This window comes from Taeniopygia guttata, chromosome 3 (assembly GCF_048771995.1).
Source record: "Taeniopygia guttata chromosome 3, bTaeGut7.mat, whole genome shotgun sequence".
In the NCBI taxonomy this organism is placed as follows: Eukaryota; Metazoa; Chordata; class Aves; order Passeriformes; family Estrildidae; genus Taeniopygia; species Taeniopygia guttata.
Window position 1 is genome coordinate 33,292,470 of NC_133027.1, and position 24,018 is coordinate 33,316,487.

Below are 24,018 nucleotides of genomic sequence, written 5' to 3' on the forward strand. Positions count from 1 at the left end.
CACATAATTTAGGAATACTTAAGCAGCCTCTCTATTGAACAGTGACCTTCTATTATTCTGTATTTCAGGCTCAGGGAGACCTTCTATTCATGTGTTGACTACTAAAAGTATTATTTATTGTGAATTTTCATGTTATAAGTATTATATCTTTGCTATGTTCTTACTAGCTACTGCAGGATCTTTTGGTGGGGATTTTGGTGTTAGTGATGGGGGGGCGGGGGGGGGATGATTTATTTTACCAGATGGGCTTCTAAAAGTAGTCTGTTTTATTACAATTGATAACCGCCATAATTATACAAATGGGTGGAGAAATTAATAAGAGTTGTCATTTTCTTCAAGAATAAGAACATTACTAAGACACACACACTTTAAAGGGTGAAGGCAGCCTGCTAGGAGGTTTACTTTCAGTAAAAAAGAGATTCAAGAAAATAAATTAGTTTCATTATTAGTAGGCATATTTCTTCTCATGATTTTCATAGCAAAGTCAACATGAAGTCAGCAAAGAGAGATCTGAGAATTGGTAAAGCCAGGAAAATGCTTTTTAGTGATTTTTGAGTCAGAGGCAGACTTTATTAGGCAAATTATAATTAGACTTGTGTGAGTGCTTGGAGCATGCCTGTTTGGTCCCATGCTTTTTCCTTGTCCCATGCCTTGTCTGTCCCAGCACTCCTGGAGCAATAGTGGGAAAGAGATCATGGCAGGCAATTATGCGTGCCCTAACAGAGGAAGGGTGGGCTACAACTCTGTCTTATATAAGACCAGCTGTGGGATTCAAACTGTCAGACAGTCTTGTCATCCAAAATATATCGAAGCTGCCACATTCACATCAACTTTCCCAGTGAGTCAGAGCTTATCTGACATCCCCCACTGATGGTCAGTCTGACTTACAGCAGGCTCTATGTTAAAGTCACCATAAAATCCCATGCAAGTGCCACACCTGACAGAACAAGCTTTGAATAAGGATTTTTATTTTCAAACTTATATTAATGTCCATGAAACTAGGTCAACAGAAATCATTGCATTTCTAGAAAGAGCACTGCTCATTACCACTAATCACAAAAATGAATCATCTGCAAGCTGCCTGCACTTACAACTGTCTTGCTTAGTTTATTGGATGGCACAGTGCCTATTCATGTGTTGTTTAGACGTATTATAGGGAATAGGTGTCAGAAAAAATTATTTTACCAGGATAATTTAAATAGAACAACAACTTTTATCTTGTTAGCAATAATTTCCCTTTCGGTGACAGAACAAGAAAGTATAATTCTCCCATGAAGCTTTCCAGCCTGCTGGCACCTGCTCCCTGCTGCAGCATCATGAAGTTTAGTCAGTCAGGCTCCTGGACTGCTGTCTCTGAGATGGGGCCCATTCTTGCCAGGGATACCAGATCATCAAGAACATGTTTTCATCTTATTCAAATTGCAATTCTTGCTTTGATATCAAAGACTAGGAAAGTACAGAAGAGGATATGTGTCGTGGTTAGACACGGAAAAAGAATTTTCTCCGAAGGAAGAGGTCAATTTGGATATTGACCAATTGAAGGTGGACACGCCTCTGAGAACACAGAGGGGTTAAAAGCAGAATTCCCAGGAGAACTCGCTCTCTTGGGTTCCGGTCAGCGGTCAGTGCAGGACTCTCCCCTGCCTGGCCACGAGCTGGGTGGGGGAGGGGAGAAGCCATGTGGCCTCCGGAGGTAGGCCCAAGGATGGAGAGACTGGAACCGGGCTGGCCCCCTGCAGATGGAAGGGTGGAGAAATCTGGGATGTCTCCGTTCCCCCCAGAGTCTCTCTCTCCCAAGAGAGAAAAAGAGACGGCGGTGGTTTTATCAGCAGTTCACCGCGGGGAAGGAGAAGAGCGGGGGGGCCGCAAGGTGCCCAGCCGCCTGTGGGAGCTGGAGCCTGGGCAGCGAGCCATCCTTGGGAGTCGGGACTTTTAACCCTTCCTTGAGAAATGAAAGCTTTGTGAAATTTTTCTCCTCCTTGGTTTGAAAAGAGAGGAAGAGAGACAGCCTGGGACCCGGGATGTTAGAAGGACAAATTCTAGGTGGGAGGAGATGATGGAGTGGTTTTTGGCTGGACTTTTTCTTGGTAACCACAGACTGAATCGACCTTCTCCTCCAAGAGAGACTGTATTTTAGGAGGATGCCGGTGAGCCAAAGAGACCATGCTTCAGCTGGGAAAAGACAGAAGTGGAGCGAACAGAGAAAAGTTAAGGAGGTTTGTGGTGGTGCCCCCTGTCTTCGCAGAGGAAGAAGAGAAGAAGATCTCTGTTCTTGGATCCTCGGCCCCAGGGAAAAATGGGGGGGACTGTTGGTCCCAAAAATGAAAAACTGAACTGTTGTTCTTTCCCCTCTTGGCAGGGCATCCTTGAAAGGAAAAATCCTAAAAATCAGTCTGTCCATCCATGCATTGGGGGTGAGAGCACTGTGCATGGAAAGGAGAGGGTCACCACTGGCAAACTTTTTTTCTCCGGGCGGTGCCATGTGGTGACATGGAAGCAAAGGATGTGGCAGCTGTGTTTCTTGGGGGGGTCTGTGGCACAGGAGGGACTCCTGTCTCCCTGCAGATGGACTGGTGTTGATTATCTGGAGGGTAGAAACCTGATTGGGGTCCAGATTGTGTCTCACTGTGGTTTGTTGGAGTTGGGTGGTGGGAGGAGGAATGCTTTGGAAGGTTTTAATTTTGAATTGTGTGTGTTTCTTTCTTTTTTTTTTTTTCTTCTTTTATAGTAGCATAGTGGTAGTAGCTTAATAAAGTTTTTTTCTTGTTATTAAGCTTGGGCCTGCTTTGCTCTCTTCTTGATCGCATTTCACAGCATTCAGTTGAGAAATTGCATTTCCATGGGGGGCACTGGCATTGTGCCAGTGGCACTGGCATTTCCTAGCCAGCAGTCTGGGGTTTTTCACTCTTCTGTCTCTTGCTGGAGCTAATTCTCCCCAAAGTACCTAATCTTTTCAGCTGGACAAAATGTTCTGAACTTTTTGCATTAAAGTTTTTTGATCTTCTGTAAAACCCATCTAGAAGGGGATTTCTAAAGAAGCCTAAGCATACCCATTGCATCCAGTTTTAAGCTCTCTGAATCAGTTACAAGGGATACCCTGAATGCCTCCTTCCAAAGGGGTCAAATAATTGCAGGAATTTGAGTCTAACTATCCCTTTCTGTCGGTTTTTTTTTTTTTCCTATTCAAATAAGTCAGAACTGTAAACATGAAAATAAACAATTCTTGCTCAGCTTCTCATCATAGTATAACACAGTCCAAACCACTTATCAACTCCCACTCAACATTCAGAAAACAGAGCATCTCACACGGAGCACCTGCCATCTTGCAGAATAGTGCCATATGTGATTATCTACAAGATTTATGTAGAGATGTAACACCAAACTTAAGACAGAGAGGAACGTTTCCTCCTACTGGGGGCTCTGGTTAGACACTGCATAAAAATTCTGCAGGTACCTCCATGATCCCTTTTTTGTCTTGCCCCTTATTTTAATTATTGAGAAAGCATAAGTAAGATCTGTCAGAAAAAGTAAGACTGCAATAAGGTTAAAAATATTTCAGCAGGGATATGAATTACTGCAGTGTGCTACCACTGTTTTTGCCTTCATGATCCAATAATATGTCTTGAAAATGTAATTTGTTTAGTCATTTTTAGCATGTTCTGATTTCAAAACCAAAATGTGGATTTTTATTTTCTGTATCTCAGAAAATATGTTGAAAATATTTTAGCAAATTAGTTTCCATTTCAGTTAGGAAATTTGTCTGTAAAGTACTCAGGCATCCAAGTTTGTGATCAAAGCCCATCTAATAGAGTTTTTTAAAATTTTAAAGAAGATCTAGAGAGAGGACAGTATGTATTTGTTTCATAAACTGCAGGAGCATATGCCCTAAACTATATGTATTTAAAGAGCTGACTGAAATACAGGCATATTCATGACATTTTCCTATGAAATATTTAATTTGTTGTCGTTATGTTGGAGAAAAGAAAAAAAACCTACTAGATTTTTTAACAGCTGACACCAAAACTGACTTCTAAGGAGAATTCATTAAAGTTTTTCCTCACATTTATTCTAAAGAAAGTTAAAGAAATAATGATGCTATAGTTAGGGGAGATAATAAGGATGAATAGTACTATTGATAATAATCTTCATATCTATCATGCATTATCATATGAACAATAGGCATCTAATATTTTCAGCTACTTTCTTTATTCTCTCTCCTCTTTGTGTATGGGACATACCATTGTTTTGAATTTTTATATCTCAGCTGACTATGATGACTTGCTAAATACTGGTATAACTAATCTGCAAAATTTTAGAGTTCTGGAAGTCAAATGCATCATCCAGCTGACTAACTGGAGAATCCTTTGGAGTGTGGTTGTATAACAACCACAGAAGACTTATTAATTAAAATAATTCAAAAATTGAAAATAGGTACAGTTTTTCCTGTAGTCCCAAAGCTGCAGTAATTTATCAACTAGAAAGTGTGTTAACAGGGACTTGAGTTAATTGGTTGAAATGAACAAGGCTTCATATGCCTCTTGAAATTTTCATAATTCTCTAGTGCTATTCATCTTGGTGACAGAGAAGAACTTTCCTGATGTTCTGCTGCTAATAAATACTATTTAATTCATCTAAAGTTATTGCTTTAACAGAGCAACAGATCTCTTTAAACAGAGTGTTGGAATACTCTGTTTCTAAATTTAAAGAGCTTAAGCAGATGTCCAAAGCACAAAGGAATACCTGCTCATATATTCTCAAATGAAAAGTCCCAAATGTACTGCTACACAGATTTCATACCTCAGGGAGAGGAAAACAGTACAAACAGGTTTTTGAAAGAATGGAAAAGTAATGTGTCTCCTAACCTGCAAGCAGAACAATGTTTTTGATTTTGATGACAATTTTAATGATACTTGTGTTAACATTACTTTTACTCTGCTTGTCCAGGCTTGACTCCCATAAGCATACAGGAGCATAGGGCTTGTAAGAGAGAGAGAGAACTAACAAAATGGAAATCTGTAAACTACATCAGTGCCAAATTGCACTGGTAGGTGGCAACATGAATCCAGTCTTGCGTATTACAGAGGAGGTGAGAAAGGCAGCACAGTTTCTTTAATCTCACGCTTTCTCTTCCTGCTCGTAGGAAGATCCCAAGTGTTTTTTTTCACAAAAAGACATCTAGCTCTTCCCAACTGATTTCTGTTTTTTTTCTAGAGAATGAGGCAAGTGGGAAGAAAGAATGCAGCATTGTTCTGAATGTACTGTAATTTTTTCAGAAAAACTGTTTTACCTCATAAAACATAGCGTCTTGGAGTCTAAAACACTTTGTGGAAATATACCACAGAGCCAGAGGTCCCCCAGCATCCGCAGGAAGGAAATAAATTTTCAGAGGAGGTGAATTATCACCCCAAGAGATAAGGGGCAAGTTCCAATGGAAAATTTATATGCTGCAATGCTCAGTGCTACAGCTGTTAGTGGTCTGGTGCCGGTCTCAGGTGTAGGGCAGCTTCAGGAGTGGCATTTGCACCACTGGCTTAGGCACACATATTTTCCTTGTACTGAATGTAGTGAACACAGGGAGCTGGGGATGCTGAGGAGGTGGGAGTAAGCCACTAAAGTTGCTGAGAAGGCATATTTCTGAAGGCATGCAATTCTTTAGGATACAAGTGAAGTTTCTCACCTATTTTTCCCCATTATTTTTTCATTAACCCATTTCACCATAAGGATACAAGAAGAGTAGACTTCCTGAGCTAGACTATATGTAACTTGAAACAATTTCAAACAGATGATCTTCAGCAAAAAAAAAAAAAAGACTGTGTCTATGTGTTGCAGAGTCTCTGGATTGCCACCAGGTACCCACCTATCCACTCTATCCCTCCCCTTCCTCACCTGGAGAAAGAAGAAATTCTGGCGAGAGCATCATGGCCTGAGCCATCTAAACCAAATACAATCTGCTATGCCAAAACTAAAAGAGGAAAGAGAGGGGTGGGTTAAAAGAAAAAGAAAAGGAACAAAATGAAACAAACAAACAAAAACCTAAACAAATAACAAAGGCAAAAAAAAAAAAACTACAAGCAATGCCTCAAACCTGGGGAGGGCAACAATCATTCATTTGACCATCTGCTGTGACTGGTAAAAGGCTGAGGGCCTGGAAAGGATGAGTGGCTGAAGCTCTGCCTTCCAGCATAAATTGTCTTGTGTTTCTTCAAGCCTCTGCACCACTGTGCTGTATTCCACTCTGCTGGCATGGTTGAGGAACGGAAGGGAGGAGGTGAGTCATCAGTGACATACATAGAAAGTGTGCAGTGAGGAGTGGCTGTGCCACAGAGTAAATACATCCCCAGCTCACCTCCCCAGTCCTGCATTGCTGCCTTAGCTCAGGCAGTCACATATCTCTCATGTTGGTTTGGAGTTAAGGGACGGCTGAGGGCACAGTCATGGGCACCAGGACAGAGGTACACACAGCACTGCCTGGCCAAGCAGACACATCCACTGATGTCTGTCTGAAAATTAACAAGCCAGGTTTGGATGGGGCTTTGAGCAACCTGGTATAGAGGAAGGTATGCCTGCCCATGGCAGGGGTCTGGAGCAAGATGATCTTTAAGATCCCTTCCAACCCAAACCACTCTTGATTCTATGATCCTACAAGCACTTCTCAGTCTGAAGGTGTCTCTGTCTATCAGATCTGGAGCTCTGAGGTGATGTGGGAAGCGGATGTGTATTAAGATTTTTTTCCCACTTCTGTCATCAGCTTCTACATCAGCAGTTTGGCATTAGAAATTGAGGTTTATTTGGTGAATAACCTGCCAATCACATTTACAAAATGCACAGGGGTACTTTTAAATTTTTACATTCTTGAAATATTTGTGATCTTTTTCAAGTATTTTTTAGCCTCTCTCTCTCTTATTACTTGAATAAAAGAAGTGGGAGGATGAAAAAGAGAACAGCAAGGGCTAGAGAATCTTGTTATAAAGATACAGAACATCATCTGTAGGTGGTGATATAAAAAATTACAAGAAATGTTCCTCTCTGTTACTGTATATAGATATGCCTGGTCAAAGTCTGCCACTACAAACACCAGGATATAACCATGTTGCTGAACGTCATTATCCTGCTTTCTCCAGTAGCTTCATTAGGAAGTCTGACGTCAAATTCCTTGAGTCTTTCTGAGTGTTTTTGGCTGTCTCAAGAATTAATTTATCAATCACTGGCTTTTGCAATCACATGATCGTTCCAGATAAAATTGCACTAGAAAATTGTTATTTGAGTTACTTTATCTGTACTTTAACTCCTCTCTTTTGGAGTCAGTTGGATATCAATCTGAATTGTGATCTGGTGTTTGTTTTAAATGCAGGCACCTGGATGGTTTTGGTCTTATTCTTCACTCTGGCTTTTCAGACCACTGAAAAATTTCCTCATCCACTTTCTCATTTTGCTGAAATATTCATCTATAAGTTCATATAAAAGGAAGTTTTTTTCTGTCACTTTAGGAATATCCAAGAGAAAATAGGACTGTCTGGAAAGACATTTTTGCAATGAGGTATTGATTTTGAGGAAGTTTTTGCAATAGAAATGTTTATGGGATCCAAGGCAGTCTGGTCACTTCTGATGGCAGATTGGAATAGAGATCTGAAATGAAAACCTGGTATTGATCTGAAAAAGATATCTTCAGTAGGATGCCATTTTTGAAACCAAAAAGATAGTGTATTGTTCCAATGCAAAACACAAACCCATTTCCAAACCTTAAGAGCTCATAAAATTGCCAAACATTTAGCTGCTAATGAGTTACATGTCAAGAGGGACTCATGGTTATGAAGATTAGATGGTTTTTTACTCATATTTTTCTAACAGAATGTTCTCTCTGAAGAGGGGAATCCCTGAATGGCAAGAAGCAGTGGTGCCATTTCTGTCACAGTGTTTACAGAAAACAGCTGATGCATTGTCCTTGTTCTCAAGACAGTGGCACTTTGAAGGCAGTGGAAGATTCATATTTCAATGTGTTTTTAAATGCATATGGCAATACAGAGTCCCTTCTATGGGTCAGAATACCACAAAGCATTTTTGTACATAGCTTTCCTTTTTTAAGTTAGAATGCACTGAAATATACTTTTGCTAGCATTTGGGAATTAGACTAACAAGGACCAAAATTTATGAACTCAATTTTGTGTTCAAAATATTAAAGTTTCTGCGTTTGCATATGATTATTTTGTTTCCTTTACTGATATGGCAGACTTTTTTCCTATTTCTTCTGAGATGAAAATATCTTCACTTATGAAGATCCATTTGTTTTATTTTGCATGCAATGATTTTCAATTTTTCTTTATCTATTTTTGGTCAAGATGATAAAATATTTGGAAAACATTTTTTTCTCACTCCTGAGACTTTTTGATGTGTGTTTTTCTTGGAGTTTACATCTTTCTTCAAAACACTGGAAGATGTATTGTGGACATGTATCATAGCAAATAAATGCATAAACTCATTGCATCAGGCACTTAACACCACAACAACTCACTCACTTGCCTCTTGAAAAATTCACTGATAACATCACTGACATTGTTAATTGTTATTTCCTTTTCCCAGTAAATGTTTAAGAAAGGTGCTGAAAAAAGAATTCTGACTTTTCTTACATAAAGGAAAGGGTTTAAAAAACTCCTAAGCCCCCATGAGATGTTAGCCCCTGAATTTGAAGCCTATATAGGTGGCACTACCCTCAAAGTAAGGTTTTTGTTCTTCAAAATGTGTTTTAACAGGAGCGCTCTTTGGGGACTGTTTTAAGGCAATGAAACCAAGTAAAGCCTTGACAGCAAATTCACTGAGTATGGATGGGCACATCCCAGGGACAAAGGTAATTCTTTCTGTTTAGTCTATCTTTTGAAGCTCTCTCTTCTTCTAATCTTCCGGCAATACTCTAGCTGTCGCCTTTGAGTAAATCTTGCAAAGATTTTTTCCCGTAGCAGAAATAAAACCTCATGTTCCTTAGGAGTGGAGAAATGTATGCAGGTAGGCAGCCAGGCAATCTCCCTGGCTGTGCTGTGTCGTGCCTCAGCTGAGGGATGCTGCATGCTCAGCAACTGTCAGTACAGCTTCTCCTAGGAGCTTTAAATTGCTCTCTTGAAATCCAGTTGCAAGGGCTCATTTTCTTCTGTTTGAGTATGCAAACTGAAACAAGGCACATAGCAGAAGGCAGAACTAAGCTCAGTCACTCTTAGCTTCAAATCCTTACAGTTATGTGGGGCAGATTTAGTTAAACAGAAATGCCACTTAAGACAATTTGTAAAAATTGTATCTATTTGAAAAATTTGGATCCTTCCAAATACTTAAATATACCATAAAACTTTGCCTGATTAACCCTCTGCTTTATCTGGGTTCTGAGACCTCATCCCATGTAATTTTTATATTTTACCAGGACACCACTTTGTAGAAATCCCTTGGGGGAAATCCAGTTTCTTGCAAGGTCTGTTAGAGTCCTTGGAATTTTTTCCTATGTTTTTCATATGTTTCTGAAGTCCTGATGGCTTCAGAAAATGTATTTTGCCTCTCTTCTTGTATGTAACAAATATTCTGAGGATGATCAATCTACATTGCTAATGAGTTTCAACTGTGTTACTTTGAAAACCATTAATAACATATGTTTTTGTTGTTACTAAATATCTAAGAAACTTTTTATTACTTGTCATACAGTCCAATCAAGCTATTTTTAGTCATCATGAACAACTGACTTAGCTGTTGAAAAAAGTATACTTTTAAACATGTGATGGTATGTCAGCATAGAAACATGAGGACATTGTACTGAGACATAAGTTTTTCATGCTTTAAAGCAAAGCCAAGATACTACCTATAGCATCTACATTATGGAACAAAGCATGTTTATTTATTATGTAAAATAATAAATTTTACATAAATTTTCCCGTTTAAAGTGTTTCTTCAGAATGGCTGTTATGGAAAACGCACTAGAAGAAGAATACGAGCAAAAGGAATCACATTTCTTGTCACACCACTTGGAGAAAACATGTCAAGTTAAAAGGTGGATGTTTCATTTTGGTGACATGCCTGAGAACAGGAGCAAATCAGTGTAAACTCTGCCTTTCTGGTTTCTGGCAGTCACTGGCAGCTATGAGACCTAAAAGAGTGCCTCCTCTTTATATTTGATGTAAAGGGCTTCAAAATTACTAGATTCTTGATAAGTACTGTTTTTCATGTGAAAGCACAAAGTTAATCAGAATTGCAATTCTAGTGCCAGTGGATTTGCTGAATTGGTTTGAAAAACAACCATACAAAACACAACCATTGGCTACTTTTTTATTTTCTGACAATGGGCTATGTGAGTGAAATACAAGTCCTGATTCTCACCTATAATATAATGAATTATGAACATATAATAATATAATGATTCATATAATAAATTAGGAACAACTAGATGGGGGAATTTTACTGCCTTTTTTTTTTTTTTTACCTCCCAGTAAGTGCCTTCCAGAACTTTCCTAAACAGGAAAGATGAGAATTTAAAATGTCTCTGTCAACAAAAATCTTACTATATGCCCCCCCCCTCAGATTTATTTTCTTTTAATTTTTATTCTGATGCTTGTTTGACCACTTTGATCTTGCTCTGTGTGATACTCAGTTACCAGTGAGATCTGCACCATCAGTGAAATAGGGTAAACAAAAATCCTCAGTCCTGTTCCTACAAAGAAAAAATTTAATCTGCAAACCATCAGATCTCTGAAGACTGTATAAATATATACAAGTGACTCTGGAGTGGTGCTTTTGCATGTACAATGCAATTACCACACCAGCTTGTCACATTTCATTTACTACTACTAGGATTCAAAATTTAGACTGTGGCAGTGCTTGGTCTGCAGAGGCATTCTGCTAACACAAGGCAGAACAATACTGCAAAAAAATTTAAAACAAGTAAGGGAAAAAAATCATCTGTCTTATAAATGCAGATGACACATAGCAAATGGAAGCCTGGGACAATATTAATTTTGTTAGGAATTAAACCAATATTCCATGTCTTATATATGGATTTCACCTCAGCTATTCTGTTTGCGTGAATCATTTGGTATGTCTCGAGGGCAATTTGCTCTACAAATTAATGCTTTATCATATTCTTTTTTATATACCTGTAGGACTTAACATATCTCTATTAAAATGTCCCTTGCTGTGTCTTTTATAGGTCTCTGGTCAGCTTGGCCAGCTTAAGTGGCTGCCAGTACTCATGTGCTGTAAGGATGGCTGTGTCCCCACTGCTTCTGCAAAGTAGATTTGGGGTTGGGATAACCCCAGGCTTTTAGGCATATCTAGCCCGCAGCCTTATCATCCTCCAGTCTTCAGGAACATGTGTGCTGCTGGTGCTCCTTTTTAAAATCAAAATCTTCTGTAGTTTTTTTTAAGTTAGCATCCTGAACTTCATGTGGGTTTTCCTTTAATTTTATAATTAATATAAGGACAAACACTAGCGTGTTTCAAGCAACATTGTACTAGGTTGATTTCTTGTTCTTAACAACCAGATTTGTTTCCCTATAGATTCTTTTCCAAATGTTCATATTATATTAATGAAAATTGTAATCCCCTTACTACACCTTCACCATCAGCCACTCAGTGTTAGATACTGACTTACTGAAGGCTCACAAAGTGACTTTTCTGAAATTTTTGCAATGCAGTAAAGCTCTAGTAATTTGCAAAAAATGATCAAATCTGAACAAGGGGTAATAGTTTTAAACAGAGAGAGAGTAAGTTTAGATTCGATATTAGGAATAAATTCTTTACTGTGGAGGGAGTGAGGCACTGGAACAGGTTGCCCAGAGAAGATTTGGACACCCCATTCCTGGAAGTGTTTGAGACCACGATGGATGGGGCTTTGAGCAACCTGGTCTAGTGGAAGGATGTCCCTGATAACAGCAAGGTGACTTGAACAAGATGATCCTTAAGGTCCCTTCCAATATAAACCATTTAATAATTCTGTGATATATTTTTTATAAAAAACTTGGAGAAAAATAAAGAGACAAGTCGCTCTTCAATGTCTATACAATTCAGTGTTGGGCAGGTGGGGTTTTTTTATTATTATTATGGAACGGAAGCATATTTTCAAGATCTCCATTTTTACCCAGAGAATTATATAAGTTTAACATCTATTAGAAATGGAAAAATGTGATTTCTCCTAAAATACACCAAGATCCTTTCTATGTGGTTCGCAGGTTTCAAACTATAATCATTAATACTATTCATGGAATAAAGGTATAATTTATGGAATAATATTTTTGGAATTATTATTCACAGAATAGGAACAACTGTGTGCAATTGTTTTTGCTCATTCAAGGAAAAGTGCCTTTCTGATTAGATCCCAAACTATGTCACATATTTACATAATGGTGCATTACATGGCCACATTAGAGATTTGCTGAAAATAACCAGAAGGCAGTGTCTTACTTGCTCTAATATTTGGTTCATTAGCAGGCTTATTGTTTTAAGGCTAAGCTAGAGAGATACATGCAAATATTGGCAATTCTTAATTCACTTGCCAAACTATTCTTTTCCCATCCTGTTTAAAATCTGGCAAAGTTGTGCAGAAAAAAAACTAGGGGACTTTCTTGATAGCAAACTATCATGAGTCAGCAAAGCATCGTTGCAGCAAAAGCCAAGAGCTTCATGGGCTGCATGAGGAGGGAAGCATTGCCATCAGGTGGAGGAAGATGATCTTTCCCCTCTACTCTGCACTGGTGAAACACAGGCTGAGTCCAGTTCTGGGCTCTCCAGCAAGAGAAAGACATGCATATACTGGAGCAAATCAGTGAAGGGCTGGAAAAATCATGGAGTGTTGGGAGCAGGAGGAGGCTGAGACCACTGGAACTCTTGCACACCTATGGCACAGTGACTCTCATTTAGGGTAGAATCAATCTGTTTGGGAGCAATACAGGGAATGCCCTCACACTCATGTTTTTTTCGACACCTTTCCTGTCCTTTTTTCTCACTCTTCTGATATTTCCACAAATCGGATCATATTCACTGAACTTACAGAGACTAATTGAATGTGGAGAAAAGTATTTTAACAGTGATGCTCCATGTCCTTTCTTGAATATTGCATCTAAAGAACGCATGATCTCTGATTCAGTTCTCTGGGATTAGAAGCTGCCTTCTTCCAGCAAAGAAAAGCTTTTTTTCACTGAATATAATATACACCATGTCTCTACCCTCATAAATTCCTTTATATTCTTCCTAGATTTCAGAAAATTATTTATATACTATACCATGTATAACTCCTTTTGACTTCTGTTTAACATCATCAGTGTTGGTCCTGATGCCAAATTACTCAGGCTAGATGTGTCACATTTTTCTCTGGACCTCTTCTTGGGCCCTTCCAGAACTACAATGTGTAATATGACTTTCTGACTTGGGAAGGGATTTTATTTTATTTTATTTTATTTTATTTTATTTTATTTTATTTTATTTTATTTTATTTTATTTTATTTTATTTTATTTTATTTTATTTTATTTTATTTTATTTTATTTTATTTTATTTTATTTTTTTAAATTTTTTTTTATTATTTTATTTTATTTTATTTTATTTTATTTTATTTTATTTTATTTTATTTTAATCACTGAGGTGATGCTGGAATTTTGCTGCAGCCCTTAGGAGGAGATTTGATTAATGTAGTACATCCAGATCATGGCTGAAGACTGCATGGATGTTTGGTGGTGATAAACTTCCTGCAGTACTGCTGCAGGACTGTGTGAGGTAGACAATAAGACAAGAGACAACAGGCACAAACTGAAACACAGGAATATGGGGAAGAACCTGAATATGGGGAAGAACTTCTTTACTGTGAAGGTGACTGAGCACTGGAACAGGTTGCCCAGAGAAGTTGTGGAGTCTACTTCTTTGGAGATATTCATAACTATCGTGAGACAATCCTAAGGTTCTCTAGGGAACCCTTAACTGAGCAGGCAGATTGGACCCCCGATGTTCAGTGAAACCCACTGCAGCTCCTGATGCCTACTGGAAATAGTTCCTGATCCTTTGTGAATAGTTGCCGATCCTTTGTGTCCCTCAAGCTTTGCCTAGCACTACCAGAGATTGCTAGTTGGCTTGGACCAAAACTGTGATAATGCAAGAGAACAAGCCGTCTAGAAATCAATAATTTGAAGTCCAGTTTCACTCCCCAGTCTCGTTTTTATTGTCAGCATGGCTGTTAGCTCAACTAATGAGTATCAGGAAAGAGATTTTTTTAAAAGCAGATATTTCAATATTCTTCTGCATTAAAAGGCACTAAAGACTTTTCCTGCTGCATCTTAAAGGCACTGCAGGTTTGAGAATGACTTGTAACTCTTGTGAGCTTCAGATTAATTTTGTATTCAAGCTGTAAACTGGAACAGTCTCAGGCTGGTTTTCAGCTGCACTCCAGTGATGCAGGTAGAACATAGGTGTCGACCGTTGTTGCAATTAAAATTATTTTTTCTTCATTTATCAAGACGTGTTTCATAGTGGAGTATACATTAGAATGTAGAGATATAATTATGGAAAATTAGTTACATCTGAATACAAGTTTCAAAATCAAAACAAGTAAAACAGATCTAAGCTCAAAATTAGTGACTGGAGCTATTTGTAATTTAAAGGGCACTGGCAGTACTTATTCCAGCTGAATTTGATTTTCCTCTAAAATTGCTCCACTGAGTTTATAGATTAACTTTCTACCAAAACCTGAAACCATGTCCACACATCTTACTTTATAGATTTTTCTTTCAAACAGTTGTTTCTGAGAAGATTTAGTTGTTTAGTGTCTGATGGACAAGTTTTGCTTCCTTTTTTTTAAGTCATTTTAATTTCCTTTTTAACATTTTGAAATATCATGAGACATACTTTGATAAAAAAGAAGACATTAGGTATCAGACAAGGCTGATTTAAATAAAAAGGGAAAGAAAAAGAAGCACTTGTCTAGTGCACCCAACTAAACTAAATTGCTTTATCATGTTGATTAGCAGCTTTGGAATTCAGATGAAAGAAATTAAGAAATCTCATGGTTTATATTTACAATGACAGCATTATTATGAAACATAAAGGGCCAAATTTGCAGTTGTCTTAGTCATGCCTTTAAAATGAGCGTATCACTTTTTTAGCATTTTGATTATATTTTGATATTCCTGGGCTTGAGACTCTGGTATTGGATCAGTAGTTCAGCCTGTGCCTTCCTACCAATAAATTGATCCTTGTTCGGGACATTAGGTAGTTATAACTCTGACCTCCTTATTACTCTGTGTAAGTATTACCTTCTTTTCTTGCAGAGACATATTTTCTCCATCTGTAGTTTCAGTAATACTGGAGCAAAAAGCTCAGACTGCTGAGTCCAATCATGGCTGTCCAAATACTGAACTTGAAGATGGTTCTCTTCTGCTTAGAGCTCTGTCAAGCAGTCAAAATACTTACTGCAAAATCACATCCCAGACTCCTGTTGTTGTATAAAGGGTTTGAGTTCAGATAAGAGTAAGGGAATAACAGACAAGAAAAAGTGATAAGAATTCTACAGGCTTTAATTTCCTTTCAACTTTTTATTTCTTGTCCAAACTGTTGCTAAATTTAAAATTCATTAAAATCCAACCTAGAGCAAGGGACCCATAGGTCTGCCTACATTGTATTGCTTGAGCCTTCAAAAACTGATCTGGAACAAGCACTCTAATAAAGAAGCATAATTTACATTGTCAGGGGAAGGATCAAGAATATGTGTAATGAAGACAGATCCAATCCTTGTGAATCTCTTGTGAAAAAAAAAATGGATGCCAGACTTCTAGAATTCCTTCAAACTAATCAGAAGAGTATTTACTTTAGAAAGAGATGGGGGGAAGTCAGGGATATATTTCAGACTCTATTGGCTACTGCTCTCCCCCAGAAACCGCCTCTGTGACTGTGTTTAAGTTTCTGGGTTATAGCCAGATTGGCAGAGAATGCCTAACTTGTCAAAATCCGGACTGTCTGGCTCTTCAAGATCTATGCAGCCCTAGTTGCCAGTGTTTAGGAAAGGTGAATTCAAACCAAGGTAGGTATTGAGGCAGACTATTATCATACTTGTGTAAATAGGGAGTCTAAGAAAAAATAGTAGAAGAGCTTGAATTATTCAACCAAAGAAAAGAAAAACTGAACAGATATGCTTATCATCTGTCAGCATACTGAGGAGGACAGATAAACACCAGGGAAGGAAAAGAGCTACTTAAGGACAGTTTTGCTACAAGTACATATATATGTTTAAATGCGCCATGAATAGATTTAAGTGGGAAGTTCAACTGACATTCCTAATTAACAGAGTATTGTAATACAAAAAAATCCTTTCACTCTGAGAAGCTGGGAAAAAAATTAAAGCATTTTAGAGTGGAGTTTGATCAGTTTATGAAAGGGATTATGCAATATAGTTTCCTGCAAATCCGTCTTTAGGCACTGTCAACAGTAGGCAGTTACTTAGCTTATCAGATTTCTTTGCTGGGGTTAGGAAGAAGAAAACTTGGCTCCAGACCTAAGCTCTTAATGCATATTGTTTAGGCCTTTGGCTTTTTATACCCTTAAATACTACAAGATTCCTGACAAGTGAAGCAACAAACTTGTGCCTTAAATAGCTATCACCAGTTTTGCTCTCAGAAGTTTCTGACAAGACCTCCAGGATGGGCCAATATCATATCACAGCATCTGCAACACACACCCCAGATTTCTCTTCCCTCACTCCCATGATTTTGGCACACAACTCAAAAATATCTGCGCAGTCTTTCAACTGCAGAACTCAGAGGGGTCTGTTGAGATCAAATGGCTACTTAAGTCTGCCTAAAAGCAGCTGTGTGCATGCATTCATGCATCTCCCCTTCAGCTTCCCTTTGTGTTGTCTCTGTGCTGATGAGTGACAGCTCTTCACTTCTCCAGCAAACAGGATTATCAGCCTGAGTGACACAATCATGGGATCCAGAGAGGGCCAACTTGAGCGGTAGCTGCCAGTGTGCACGCCTACAAGCGACAGTCTCATTGTGAAACTAGATCATATTAGTTTGGCAAAATAGATTGCTGTCAAAGATTGAAGATGTTCCTGTCCTCATTCCAGATCATGTCTCTTTTCCATGACTTCAACCCAGTCTCATGCTAGCTAGCAACTCAGGCATCGCCTCAAGGAGTGTGCCACCATCATGTCCTGATAGCATAAGATGTTTTTCCAGTCATTAATCTCCAAATAGTATGGGGAAAAATTAATTCCCTGTGAATTTCTCTTCTCCTATAGAATGAATTTAAAACTATTTTGTATTATTTTGGTTTTTAGGCAACTTCCCTAACCATACCAAGGTATTTCAATATGAAGGGCCTTGAGGAGAAGCCAGATGAGGAGTGGCTGAGGTCACTTGGTCTGTTCAGCCTGGAGAAGAGGAAAATGAGGGGAGACCTCGCTGCAGTTACAACTTCTGGTGAGGGGAAGAGGAGGGGCAGGCACCGGTCTCTTCTCTGTGACAGGACCTGAGGGAATGGCCTGAAGTTGTCAAGGAAGGTTTAGGTTGAATATCAAGGAAAGGTTTTTCACCCAGAGCGTAGCTGGGCACTGGAACAGGATCCTCAGGGAAGTAGTCCCAGTATCAGCCTGAGAGAGTTCAAGAAGCATTTGGACAATGCTCTTGGGCACGTGGTGTTACTTTTAGGGATGGTCCTATACAGGACCAGAAGCAGGACTCAATGATCTGTGTTGGTCCAACTCAGAATATTGTCCTGTCCAGTATTCTGTGATTCTGTAATATGTCAACATTTGAAATAGTAAATTGAGTAGAATAGTAAAGAGTGTAGTAGTAATAGAATAAGGCGTAGTGAAAAGTGCTTCTTTTGGTAGAAAAACTTGCTCCTTGGTCATTAGCTCTCGGTCACATGCTGTCAGTTTATACTGGCCTGGCTGCTGCACAGTGAGTCAAGCTGGGACCTGAGCAGGGTTAGAAAAAGCACAGGAAGATGTGAATTTGCTGAACTGTTTCACTGTGTGGCTGCACAAAACTGGTGTAGGAATAAGTGATGGAAGGAATAATAGCTGCTTAAACAAGAAAGAATTAATTGTTAAGCTACAGCTTGCTGTGTAACTGAACTGCTCGGTATGAAAATTATCTAGGGGCTGAGAGAGAAATAGAACAGTAGACAGTCTGCAGAAAAATCCTCATTTATGAGGAAAAGGGTGTGATAGAAGCTAGTTGGCAGCAAATGAAGCAAAAGGGGTGCTGTAAAGGGTGCGTATAAAAAAATATTAGTGAAAGATTAAATAATTGCCAGAAAATAGGACACATCAGTATACACAATATTTATGACACAGGTAAGTTATTATCCATCTAGAAAATAGAGTGAAAAATTAACAACTGAAGGATTCCAGATACAGCTACTGTGAGTAGAAATTGGGAGGTATCTCCTGTATGGAAAATTGGCCTCAATGCATTCCACAGAGCAGTACATTTACTGTTAATCATATAACGAATGTCTCTGGCATTCAATTTTATCTATTTCTTCATCTGCCTGAGAATTATTTACAAAGTACAGGCTGGTATTTCATGCAGATCCTGAAGATGACAGGAGTTTTCAGTATCAGGCTTGGCACAAGCAAGATAACATTTCCTTAAAATAATTATTCAAGGAGCAAGGAAAGAGTTATCAGATTCACTGTCCCTTAAAAATAACAATTCTGTGAATGATACTTAAAATCATCCTTTATAAAACAGTAAATTCTTTTGGGTAAACAGTTCTGTGAGACTAGCTGCATGTAATTCACCAGTAGATACATAATTATAACTATACATCCCACGATGACTTCATGTGTGGTAAATGTCATGCAGGAAATGTACAAAGAAATAGAATCATATTAGAAATGAAGTGTAACTACAGTGTCTTAAAATCACTTTCTCAAATCATGACTCTCTGGTCTGTACATTACAAGAGTTTGACGGTCCAGGTTATAACTTGGAAAATTATCTCTACGCCTCTGTTTTATGTAAATTATATCCTCTTCTGGGCTCAGTAGTTTTGGCACATTTTATCACCCTGAGTAGGTTGGAGTTTGTTAGTTTTCCCTGCTTAAACTGGAGATTTAAAGGCTGGAGATTTTTATGAGTACTCCAGTAGTATATTAGGCTTTTTTTTTTTTCCTGCTTATTTTAAAATTACTTTTTATAACAAAGATAGTAGTGAAATAGGTCTCTTTTAACTGTGCGAGGACTCCTCAGGACTAGAATATTCATCAAATAGTTTCTGAAAATCTGGTACATTCTCAAGAACAAAGAAGCATCATGAACCAGCGCCCTATCTAAGCACCTTTAACCAGCTGGTGCACTGGACTTTAATCCGTACCACACATTTTGGCTTTGAACTGTGGAGAATGCTTTAAATATATACATCTTAAGGTAATCAGCACTTCAGACAGGAAACATGTTAAGCTAAGTAGCCAGGTCCTACAGGGTAGTCCATTTAGAAATAGTGTTAGGCTTGTGGGGTTACTTTTTAGAAGTGATTTGTAGCCTAGGGCTAATAGGGAAAGCCTAAGAAAACACAAGTTAGGAGTTAAATAAAGGACTTAACATTTTTAAAGTGTTGTGTTATTAATTTGCTAGTCCTTCTTAACCAATCTTCCCGGAGAGAAGCTGGTTTGGGGCTGTGCTGCAGCACACACTGCAGAGCTAAGAGCTCTTAATAAAGATGTAATAGAGTGAGGGATACGCTGTACCAAGAATGGAACACATTTTATATACCCTTCCACTAAATCCAGGTAGGGATGAACCTTGACAGCTGTGTAGAAGTGTAAGAACTACTTGAAGATGTGGCAACATCTCCAGTAGGAAATAAAGCAGGCTGAGGGCTGCTCTCTGAATGGGGGGCCATCCGGCACAGCATATCCACAGGAGTGAGTTCTCTTACATCCCAAAACAAAGAAGCAATATCCATATCACCTTCAGGGTATGGTCACCTGCTCATTGTAAACCAAAAATACAATGCAGGAGAAATGCTGCTTGGCCTAGGGCAAAGCAATATAGCATGACAAGAAATTAATGGTGTGAACAATACATGGCAACACATTGACAGATCCCCGGGCCCCAATGGTTTATTGGTACAGACATAACCAAAGACTACAGTAGAGGTAATGCCTAGAAACCGTAGAATTACAGACAGCAATGAGGGCATCTGAGGCAGTGGATATATTTAGGGTTTTGTTTGATAAGCCATTTCCTCACTGAGGTTCATATGGTTAGGCATAGGTTTAATATTTGAAAAAAAAACCCCAGAGTTCAAATCTTAGATGCTGTTCAAGAAACCTTAAAAAAGTAAGCAAGTTCCAAGTGTCCAAGGATATATTTTCCTTTTTAATGGGAAAGATTGATTTTGTGAAGTGTTAATGACATTTAAAGTGAGAGATGACTGCTGCATTTTCTTTCTTGGCTCCCACTGTATATCTGCTGAGATATATGGTATATAATTGGCAAATACCTTCTAAAAGCAAGGTGATAAACAAATATATATGAATCACCAACCCACAAGCAATCTATCAACAGGATAGGGATGTACTGGATCATTTTTCAAATCTTACTGTATTTTACAGGCATCAAATGATCATGACAGTTGAAGGGTAAAAAAAGGCTTGTCCAAGGCTCTGGCCAATTTCAAATGTGTTTTTTCCTTCAAAGGTTGTATTTTCAATTTTCGTTTTACATCCTTATTATAATATTATTGTGTAATAATGCAAATTATAAGTCCATGGAAAGATCTTTCTAAAAATGGAATCTTGAAATCCATTCTCCAACAAATATTTATGTAATTTAGTGGAAGTGAGTTAGAGGTGATGTTCCTATTGCTCATATGATATTCCTAAAGAACTTGATCGGACTTTGGAATCGATTATTAATATTCTGCATGGAATACTTAAGAGAAAATCTAAGAAATGTTAACTTATTTTTGTAGTAGCCAACATTAGCTTGTATTTACAGTTTTGCAGATCCTACTGAGCTCCATTACTAAGTTGTTACAAGGGAAGCGTTCAAAGGCAGACATTTTGGGAAAGGCAAAAGCACTCTGTGGTTGCAGAATAAGAAACTAATATCTAGTGTCTTTTATTGAAAAAAAATAAAAGAGAACGCTTAATTTTTTTGTGTGTTTACCTACAGTTTTATATGTTTAAAACTTTTCTGGTAAAATTTAAATCTGGAAATTGCATGAACTTATGTAGCAGACCAAGTGTTGAACTTGTCATGATGGTTAAGTGGGTGCTTGTGCCTTATGCCAGAATGAAATCCAGACTGCTGTGTTTGGCTGCTCAAAAAAAAAAATGTGTCTGAAAGATGGTCATTCAGACTTCTTTGCACTGCCCCAGAGATTAATGCTAGTGCTTTCATTGAATTACTGCCTTATAAGAAAGGTTCAGATGTCTTCTAGTGCTGAATACCTTAGTGGTTCTAATATAGATCTACTAAAACCATGATTATCAATGAATTTCATATAGCTCAAAAAAAGAGCCTGTTTTGTTATCTGCATCAATTCCAAATGTGATTGATAGGTAGAAATAAATATCCAAGTATATTCACCTCTTTGTGAGCATGTGCTATGGGCTGTTTATTGAACAGGTTTTTTGTAGTGCTGCATTTAAACTATTGAGAAGGACAACACTACTCAAATTGGCATAGCATCTGTTGGGTTGTGCAAAACCCTACATACTTTTATTTTTGTCATAGAGCTGCCAGCAAAATGTTGGTTTTATTTGCATATAAAAACCTGGCAAGTGAGGTTTCAGGAAGTGGTCATGTTTTTAGTGTTGATTTGTATCCTTCTGCCTGTGAGAACTGTGAGACTGTAAACAGGTTACTGAAGACATCTAAATTAAAAAATACTTATCCTATAGATATACACATACATTACAAAAAACATAAAGGCTGTGGTCAGGTCTTCTAGAATAAAACACTATGTTCTGTTTTGCTTAAGATGGAAGCTGGCACCATTTTGGTAGTTTTCTACAAAACCCTCCAGCAACACTGCATTCAGAGTCATCCAAAGAGTGAGAGTGAGGCCACCTCTGCAAGAAGAGGGCAAATTCCTGGGAAATATTTTAGCAGCACATACCTGTTTGGTATGTTTGGCCTGCTCACCATCTGTCCAGCACACTAAAAGAGTGCAAAGCAGGTGAGGCATTTTAACTTATAAATTGGACTGAGCAGATACAGCCCATTCTGAAATTTGACTTCACCACTTCACCACTTTTATTACTAACAGGTACTTCAAATGTCTTGAGTGTAGAAAGAAACTAGAATATTTGATTTATTTCTGCTTACTGTACTTTTAATGTCATTGGTAGTATCTAGTGAATAAAATTAGACTGTTTTAGAAGTATTTTATTTCAAATTTATCTCCAAAATAAATAATTCTATCCAGAATGCTAAGTTTGGGTTTTTTCCAATTGATAGTCTGCAAAGGTACAATAAGATTTGTAAGCAGCAGTTTTCAGCTATGAAAAATTACTAATTTATAAAATGCTATCTTTACATTTTGCCAAGTGTAACTATTGAATTGTTATCAACATTACAGAATTACAGATTTTTTTAAATTTATTATTTTAAGATCAATACTATCAAGGAATGAAGAACACTGTTTTCCAAAGCACTAAAGAATTTGAAAAACTCTCATTGGAAGGCAGAATGCAAGCTTTACTTCATACACGTCTTTATTTCTTTATGAATGAAAGCAATTCTAAAATTTACTTTTAAGAGAAAATTGCTAGTAGCAGTTTCTCATGTACATTATTCAAAATAGTGTTATTACTAACATGCAAGCAAGCTCATTATTTGGAAACATAACATGCATTTCTTTTGGTACAAGGACTGGCAACATTCCAGTATTCCAGAATGGAGGTGATTCCTTTCTCAAGTGTTATAGACTGGGCTTTACAGATGGTTTCCTCTCCAAAAGTTGTTGAATGCACAGGAAATCCCTCGGTCACCCTGAGTCACTTGTTTGTCAAGTCAATAATCCCACTTTCCCTCAGTGCTAAAGATCATCATGTGACACAGGAATGCTCCAAGTATCAATCTGCAAGTCTGATTTGCTCAATCTATATTTGATTTCAGTCCTGGTGTGGTTTTACCCTGTTGAATCTCCTCAGTCCCTTGATGTCACAGGAATAGGTCCCAAATCACACCAGATTATGCCAGTAAATAAAAAAATATTCAGTCATCTTATTCTCACAGTGAACATGCTGTGAACCTAGGATTAATCTGGTATAACTCTCTTTTCATTTACAAGAATGGCCTGGTTATTAATATGTCTTTTTCATACATGAACATATGTGAGACATCTAACAGTCAGTGATGTAGTTAATTTTTTTATCAATTTTTAAATCCTGCTTCTTTTCCATTATTATTCCTATACCACTTGCAAACTGCTAACCTGTATATATTGTTGTCATCTCTTTAATCTTTCTTGTACAATTTTAATACTTCTTGAATTGAGATTTATCTGATGTTCTAGCATTCAATATAAATTAACATCAGAGATCCTTGCAGATGACTGGATGATCCAACATTTTCAGGGATTTCGGGGCAGTTCTTTAATGTTGATCTTCAGAAGATGTTTCTCACTGTTCTTGATGAAAAATATTCTCAGATGGAGAAGAATTTAATACAGGGGTTTGGGTCACCACTAAAAATCTGAACAGGCATCAAAAGTAGGCATAAGGATCTTATGGAGCAGATTGTAGCAGGTACTGCTTTGGATGCAGCAGATTGGCTTCCACCAGCCTCTTGGACTGAATGAGTGGAGACTGTCCAGGAGCCTGAGTGCTGCTTTCTTCCACAAGTGTTCAATACAAGAAAGTGTGCCACCAGACATTCTTTCTCTTCTGCATGTCTCTTAGAGCCAGATGTCTGCTGTTCTCTAAGAGACTTAGTCTGTTTTCTATAGTCAGATTCATTTTTCTATCCCTGGAATATCTGAACAGCAGCTGCACAGAGAAGAAGCAAGAGGAAGCAGCAGTGTAAATACATTTCAAAGTTAATAGACCT

General features: G+C 38.0%; 1 long non-coding RNA gene across 1 annotated transcript in view; it reads left to right on the plus strand.

The window, feature by feature from the left end:
* Positions 1 to 256: 256 nt before the first annotated feature.
* The window catches only part of LOC140683673 (uncharacterized), a 30,827-nt gene continuing 7,065 nt past the window's right edge, over positions 257 to 24,018 (plus strand). The window contains exon 1 of the long non-coding RNA XR_012054937.1: positions 257 to 8,842. This is a non-coding gene — a long non-coding RNA (uncharacterized lncRNA). The remainder of the gene's footprint in view (positions 8,843 to 24,018) is intronic.